At 40.9% G+C, this 8,643-nt stretch overlaps 1 non-coding gene across 1 annotated transcript; it reads right to left on the minus strand.

Annotated features, from left to right (window-relative positions):
- Nucleotides 1-2,985: 2,985 nt before the first annotated feature.
- On the minus strand, nt 2,986-3,104 carry LOC145406551 (5S ribosomal RNA). Its single transcript, XR_013898572.1, has one exon. It is a non-coding gene; the product is annotated as a 5S ribosomal RNA (ribosomal RNA).
- Between the last annotated feature and the right edge of the window lie 5,539 nt (nt 3,105-8,643).

Raw genomic sequence — 8,643 nt, forward strand, 5'->3', positions numbered from 1 at the left:
AGAGAATCTCTCGCAGGAATGTTTGTTATTTGTTGAGAAAGTCATGTGTGTAGGATATTCTAAGTAAGTACACGTCATTATGCAACTGGGATGAGTTTGGGGGAACCGATATTACAACGATCGATCGCACTGTGAGGCAATTATAATATGAATTCAACAGGGGTACATTATTGGCCAATGGTCAACCACCAAATATAAATCTAAAAATTTTTCCAACTCACCTGAGCTGCTAGTGCTTCCACTTTACTGCACCTCCCTTGCTGTTTGAACTTCAGCATCACACTGCTGTTCAATCACCGACACCAACAAAACCAATAGCGACTGAGTTCAAAGGCCATCTTCAATCAAACAAATGATTGTAGGCTTGCGTGTCGGTGATCGTTTAAGCAAAAAATAGCGATCGTACATCGACCAGCGAGGCTTCGTACGAGATCATAATGATCGCATAAACAAAACAGTTATCGTATATCGAACAAGGTTTCACATTTTTATTGGTCTATCTATCTATCTATTGCCAGACGCCATAATCCCGTAAGGGGTGGCCACTTGACTTTGAGTTACTTGTCTTACAGGGAGGGGCACTAACCCTCCACCAACCCACTTGTTGACACGTAGGGAGCACGTATGGTTTGGTTATATGGTTACCACCCAGCGTTGTAAATGGTTTCTTGGCTTACAGGAAACTATTTGGCTTGTTACTCAATGTAAAACCATCTGTAAAGGAAAGAAGAGCAATAAGAAGTGACATGAAAGATGGGAGAAATGGGAAGAGAGGAGAGCAGGCACAGAAAAAGAATGATAAAGGCTAAGGAAGAAGTAGGCAGCACTACATCAAGTGAGTGGATGATGGTCGCCACCACCTACCACATATTTTTATTGGTCATAGAAGCAAATTATCGCATATCGACTGATTTTTTTAAGCAAGGGTATAAGGGATTTTGGGATGTCTTGGGGCGCGATCGGTTACAGAGGATGACGTCTTGAGGGTGTGTTTGAGTTTCATCAGCCTGAAGTGAGGAGTGGAATAGCTAATGTTGGCAAAGAAGCCATTCTGTTAAGTGTAGGCAAGTGTTCTCATGAATGTAAGCAATTTTGGAGTTGGTCTCCTTTTGGTTGGATTTTGGAGTCTGGATAGGACTGCACTGTTAAAGACGGGGAAGGGGGGAGGTTGGCAGGTCGTGAAGGAAAATTTTAAACAGTAAAGGAGAGAGGACTGAGCCTCGCTTGAGAGACTTATGAATATGAATTACTGATGGTGGTTGACTAATTGGGCTTGTTTGCCTGAAAGGAAATTGGCTAGTCACTTTCTGTTACTGCCTTTCATGAATGTGTTCAAGATTTTGGCTGTCAGGATGTATCTTGGTAGAGTGTGATCTTTAACAGTGGCTTTTTCGTTGAAACTATTTGAGTCAGTTTAGAAAGGTGGGTGAATGTTTGGGTGGAAATCCATGTTGGGAAACAGATAGCTGAATGTGGGGAGTTATATTCTTTTGGATTAGTCTTTCCATGAATTTGAATGATGTGCAAAGCAGAAGTACCGGCCAGTGTGATGATGGATTACACTGGTATATATTTTTTTAAAAATTGTAATATTTCATATGATTTTTTTGTTTGGGGGCGCTGAAATAAAAAAAGAAAAAAAAAGAAAATTCTCCACCACGTAACATTTTTCACAAAACACCTTTTTTTGTTCTCAATTAGTTTTTTTGTTATCATTGTGCACTGTCTAATTATTTATATATGGATATTTTATTACAATGAACAAAACATTTTTTTTTGTTCTCAATTAGTTTTTTTTATCATTGTGCACTGTCTAATTATTTATATATGGATATTTTATTACAATGAACAAAACACCTTTTTTGTTCTCAATTAGTTTTTTTTTTTTTTCATTGTGCATTGTGTCTATTTAGATATGGATATTATATTACAGTGATGATATGTTTGAATTTAGCACTTTCTAATATTAAAATTCATGTTTAAAACAACACAGTTATTTTATCTGATAATAAGCCAGAATATAGCTGGAACACAGCACAGTGATGAGTCATAGTCATACCAGTATTGGTGCAAACATATCTCACTGTGACTCAGCTGACAAGTGTACTTGTAAATTACTTACAGCGCAGTGTTTCTTTTTTCCTTTTATCACAGTGATATTTATTGAAAATAGTTGTTTATTCCACTGATCTTTTTTTTTTTTGTGGGGGGGGGGGAGAGAGAAGAGGGAGGGAGGGTGGGGAGTAAGGATGAGAAGGAGAAGGAGAGGGGGAAATGATGAAAGACAGTCTGAGGTAAAAAGCTGGTGGGCAATCCACCTTGCTAAATCGTTTTGTATTTTAAATGTTTATTTGAAAAATCTTTGAGTGTTGCGGTGAGTTTATTGTCCCCATGGTGTTTTTTTTTTTTTTTTTTTTTTTTTTTTGATAAAAATCTTCATATGTTTGCATGTTATTTCATTGTTGTTGTGTCAAGTATGTTATTCTAGCTAGCTAGTTGTATATCGGGATGGGAGGTGATTGAACTTTTTTCTAGGCTACTGGGAAAGAATTTATATACCTGTTGATGTTTTCAGAGTTATGTGACAGGTTCTGGTGAGTTTCAGTATCTTGTATGTGAAGTGTTTCCCAAATTTTCAGTGCCTGTTTGTGTAAACGTATGTTAAGAGGCTCAGTGTCTGTCAGTATCTGTCTTGTAAAGAGTCTGTATGGATACCTTTGTTCGGTTGCTCATCTGAGAGCTTTATTTTGTGTTCTCTGGCGTTTACTTATTCGTGTGTTGCTGAGTGTGTGTAGTGGAATTGGTGGGTAATCTAAAGTTGAAATAACAATGGTCTTTACTAAGTGTATTTTGATCCTGATTCATTCATTCATTGCCAGACGCCATGTATCCCAAACGGGGTGGCCAAGGGCTTAGAGTTAATTGTTTTACAGGGAGGGGCACTAATCCTCCACCAACCCCACTCGACACGTAGGGAGAACGTTATGCCAACAGCATCTGGTGTTCCCAGGCGGTCACCCATCCAAGTACTAACCAGACCCAACGTTGCTTAACTTCGCTGATCGGACGGGAAGCAGTGTACTCAACGTGGCATGGCCGTTAGGATTCGAACCAGCGCTAGCAACTGCGTGAGTACAGCAGCTTACCAAGCGAGCCATTTAGGCTAAATCTGAATAGCTTCTTCAGGGCCTGTTCTTGGTTTTCCCTGCCTTCTATATGTTTGCAATATCCATATTTTGACATTTTTACTCCTAAGGATTTACCCTGTCCTTGGTATTGTATGTAACTGCGATTTATTCGTAATGGAGGATTATGTTTGGTTCCCAGTGCAATTGGAGTGAATTTGTTTAAATTTGTCTTTATTCTCTATTTTACTTCATATTCATTAATCTGATTAATTTCACGTTCTGCCCTAATTTTAACCATATTCTTAGATTTGCTCGGAAAACCTATAATTTGAGTTACGTCATTGGCATATCGTTAATGGAAGAGGGGAGATCTTTTGTATTCGGTATAAATAAAGTTGGCGACAGGACACCCCCCTGAGGAACCCCACAGCCGAGAGCGAAGCGTTTACCCAGGTACTGGGCTACGGTCATCCTGGCCTCTCTGTCATCTTGGAAGTCACAGAGGAACTTCTCTAGAATGGTAGAAAGCTCCAGGTGTAGGATTTTGTATTTCAATCCCTGGTGCCACAGCTTGTCAAAAGCCTTGGTGATATCCCCAAGAATTAATTGACACTGTCCCCCATCTGCTTTGTTTTGAGCAGTTTGTTCTGTCATTACCGCAAGAGATTGTGTGGTTCTTAGGCCACGTCGAAAGCTATTTGATGTTTGTTATATAAATTCAATTTTTTCAGGTGGATTTTTAGCCCGTGATTAATTATTCTTTCAAGTAATTTACCAGGGACCTCAAAGAGGTTATTTGGTCTTTAATTTTCGGGTGATCTGAGAGATTTGTTTCCCTTTGGTATTAATTTGACAGTAGCTCTCTGCCACATATCAGGAAAATAACCTGCTGAAAGAGCGGCGTTGAATATGTTTGTGAGGTTCCTGAAGGTGGTGTCTGGAAGTTGTTTACGAATTGTTTTATTGATTCCACTGCATCCAGGACATTTTTCTCATTTTGTTAATTATTTTTTTAACTTCAGCAGGCAGGATAAGGGAAGTGAGAAGTGGCTTTTCTGAATTCAACCTTGCAAGATCAGCATTGTTGTAGGGAATAATTCGGTAGAGGTTGTCGCTGAGAACGTCTGAGACAGTCCGAGCTGTGTCGTCATCTCTTTCATAGGCTCTGCTTCAGACGGCTCTGTGTTGCCTTTCTTGTGCTGCACGTGTGTAGTGCCGAGTGTTGTTGTGGTACAAGACATAGTGGGTGTTTGGTGTGTGGTTGCCTGAGAGTTGATTATGCTTTTTCCAGAATTCGGGTGGATATTTGTAGAATGTTGAAAGTTGGAGTAATGTGTTGCGCCAGTATGTGTTGGCCTCTTCAAGGAGTGTCTCGTGTATTATATCTCGCAGTTCATTGTGTCTGTGGTAATGTGGAGGTGTCCAACCAAACCTGGAGGCATGATTTCTGAGATTGTTGACCTGGGCTATAAGACTATGTGTGTTATGGATGTGGCGTGTGTGGGAGAGTAATTTGGCATGTGGTGGAGATATGTTTTGTTTTGGATCTGTTGATGGTTCTGTACCATCGGGTCTATTTCTGTGTCAGTTTCTTCCAGTGAAACTTGTGCTAATCCCTCATTATCATGCATATTTGGAATGATGTCCCCTTTAAATTGTTCCCAGTTTGCTCTTGAAAACCATGGTTTAAAGGGGATGGGAGTTAAAACAGGGACAGATGAGATGGTGAAAATGACTGGTATATGATCGCTGGTGGTTAGAAGGCCTTGTTCAATGTGTGTGTTATGGTATATTCTAATATTGGTTAGGATTATTTCAGGCGTAGTGGAAGAGTTATGTGAAAAATATGTTGGGAAATGAGGTCCTATGTGATTTACTATTTTGTTTCTGATCATGTGGTTAATTTGCTTTCCTTTGTGTTAGTGGTTCTGTATCCCAGGGTGGGGTGATTAGCGTTGAGGTCTGTGATCATATACGATAGAATGTTTCTCCGGAGGAGTTGATAAATGTCTGGTGTTGGTAGATAGGGTCAAGCAGGAGGTTGGTAGTGGGTGGAAATGATTATAGAAGCTGTAATCAACTTCAACTGCAAGGAGGTCACAAATGAAGTTGTCATATATTTTGTGCGGAACTGAATTTCTGATGGCAATGGCTTTACCGTCGTGTACGTTTCCTGAGAAGTTTGTGGTGTGTGTCTTATAGCCAAGTATTTTAGGTGGGTCATGCTCTGTAAGTACGTGGCTGTTATGAGCATGATGTCTGCATCTAAATTACGATAAGTATTACAGAGTTGTGTATACCTCCCTCTGCAGTGTAGGATATTATGTTGAATTACCTTTAGCGTCTTAACCGTCTTGTGTTATGAGAGGGATAATTTCCATTCTTTGTTCTCTGATCTGGAGCTTTGAGAAGGCGTGAATTGTTTCTGGGCATCGATGCAGCCTCAGTTGTCCCGTCATTGACACGGTCCGGTTTTGATAGTGGTGTGAAGGGTAGGCTAGAGGCACGGGTTATGACTGATACTGGATCCTCAGGAGTTTCTTCATCTTCTTCCTCTGCTTCGGTTTTTCCATTAGAGTTTTCTTCTTCCACAACAGTTTCACCATCTGATTCAGAATCTGATGATGGGTTAAGGTCAGAGCCTGCTTTCTTTTTACCTGATTCTTCTATGTTAGAAGTGTGAATTTCTTGTTTATTCGGCATGAATCCCTACAGTATTTGTTGTGAAGGGGGGTTGTTAGGGAGAATCACTGTTGGGAGTTTATTTAAGGTTTAGGTCAATTAGATTTCTTTGGAATGATCCAGGTTCAACCATGTTCAGTGAGAGAGCATGAAGGATGTACAAGATTATTTCTGAGATCTGGTTATTTCCAAGGGAGGCAGAGGAGTTGAGATTTTGTTGGAGGACTGTTGTTGATGACGTTGTCTGAGAATGGGATTTGCTGTTCATATCCTTTTCAGATTTTTTTCTTCTCTTTAGTTTTGTTATTCCTGATGAGGCATTTGTATGCAAAGGTCCTGTGATCTTCACCACAGTTTATGCATTTCATATTTTGAGAGTTACAATATGACCAGGTTTATTCAAGACTGGAACATTCTGAGCAAATTTTAAGTCCCTAGGCCTAGGGCACTGGTTGGTGGTGTGGTCTTCTATGACATAACATCGCATACAGTAGTTAATTTAACCCCTTCTTTACCGAATTTCCGGAATGTGTACCGCCGTACTCAAAATGAAATGTCGGTAGCGGAACCGAATACGATCGTGAGTACTAGGGTACTCACGATCATTATAGGGGCCTATTGGGCTCCTCTTACTCGGTTTGGGTGCTTTGTGATCCCATGTGTGATGACATATGGCAATTTTGTCACTGATGCCGAACTCCCCTGCCATGGGGCATAGTTTTATGAAAATGACTCAGATATGTTGTGTAGGTCATTGTACCCTATATATTTTGAATTTGGTATATATAATGCCCTATAGCACGTGATATAGTATAGCCAGATAATGCTTCTTGGTAAGGAGACTGTCGCTAGCTTAGCAACAGTAGTGGTACCGCGGGAAAGTGTGTGAGAGCACGCCGTAGTGTTTTTCAAGCAGCCGAACGTGTCAGTGCTTTTGAATTTACTTCTGTGCCATGGCGTCCTACGGCAATGAATCTGACTTAGACAGTGACTTAGAAGTGTCTGACGATAACGAAACACAATCTGACATAACTGTGAGCGACTCTGATGATGAGGACATGCCCGAGAATGACGGTGAAGTGAGCGATAATAGTGGGGAAAGTGATACTGATTCTGATATCAGTTTGGCCTTGAAGCGCATCACCCCAACCCCACCTAGTTTTGACCTGCCTGTCTCCTACCTCATTTTCATGGATCTTCTTCATGCTTACAAGGTAAATAATACAATCATCATTCTCCTCCCTATTCATTTATTTATATCTCTATCTACTATATTTATCTGTATATTGATGTTTACTAAATCAGTTGGTTAGACGTAATATTGTCATGTACATTATTTGAACATCATAAACTCATCTCGTGGTCAGTATCTACTTAACAATACAAAAATTAATAATATAAAACAAATAGAAGAGATGTAATGATAAAATAAATACTACCCCACGAAAGAGCCACGCCTGGGGGATATTCGGTTTGGCAGGGGGGGTAGCTGACCGGGGGAGGGGGGGGGATGCGGTAACGAAGGGATGAAGCGCTCTTTGGCAGTTTGTTGGGGGACGACAGAAACATGGAAAAGCTTTAAACCTTGATTAGCAGCCTTTTCAGCCATGGAGACAGTTTCAAACTCAGCCTTAAGCATGTTCCTATGGTTGTTCGGGGAACTTGAAGATGCTGTGCACTTTAGCCCATCCTTGCTGACTCTCTATTTCATCTGCAGTGTCATTTGTCGTGTTATCAAATGCAAATTCGTCTACTTTATAGTAGATGACTGTCCTCCTAGTTTTAGCTTCTTGAGGGAGGATAGGAGCAAAACCATCATCTTCAAGTTTCTTTGATAGTCCAGGTTCTGTTTATCTACTTCTAGGTCAGTAGCAGTGATAACAATTAATCCATCTTCGGCATCATAAAGTGCTGTGGCAAGGACAGTGGCAGGGGACAGGAGCTTCAACAGTTTCTGCTTAGTTCTTCTGTCACGAGGGTTATCTTTAGTCTTCTTTAACCTAGCCATGTTCACATTGTAGAGGATAGTAGAGTATGTTCTCCTACCTAGGCTGATGCAGTTTGCGATACCCTGTCTCCCAACATGTCGGGGATATCCTATGCCGGTCCCTATCCCTATTGAACTGTTTGCCCACTCCCAAGATCGCTTAAGGCAGCCCTTCTAAGGGCCCCCCTTGTGGCAATGTCCTCAGGGTTCACCTTCACGAAAATGGAAGGACTCTAGTGGGCTAGGTAGCCGAAAGAGGAAGAAAGTTAGGAGAAGCAAAAGTGTACTGGCCTTGTGGAGAGATGACTCAGTGAGATCTCTTTTATTAAATCCCGAGGGTGGGGCGGGTGATTATGCTATGTCCCGGTGATGATCGGTGCACAGTATCTGGCAGGGCAGAGCACTGGATCTGTTGAATGGAGTCAACGGGATTGTGTCCCACTGATCCTTGGTTTATTCCACTGACGTAAGTGGCCTAGTGCAGAAGCCTGGCAGAGATTATAATGCAGAAGAATGGAGACAATTTTTATATCCTTCTGAAAGAAGCCTGACAGGGGGTGCTTCTTCATAATGATAATAAATATGCATCAATTCCTGTTGCTCATTCTGTACATTTAAAAGAAATGTACCAGTATTTGGCAAATTTCTCGAGAAAATCAACTACAGTGAACACTGCTGGTTCATTTGTGGGAGCCTGAAAGTTCTGTGTATCTTACTGGGTCAGCAGTCAAGGTATAAAAAATTCCTATGTTTTCTCTGAATGCAGGATGCATGGTTGTGAAGAGAGTGGACGTGTGCTGAGCTCTTCTCTAGCTAGTAGGGTTGCCTCACTGGCTTTAGTTCTTT

The sequence above is a fragment of the Coenobita brevimanus genome, chromosome 70, assembly GCF_032717465.1.
Source record: "Coenobita brevimanus isolate Jiangsu-jjx chromosome 70, ASM3271746v2, whole genome shotgun sequence".
NCBI lineage: Eukaryota > Metazoa > Arthropoda > Malacostraca > Decapoda > Coenobitidae > Coenobita > Coenobita brevimanus.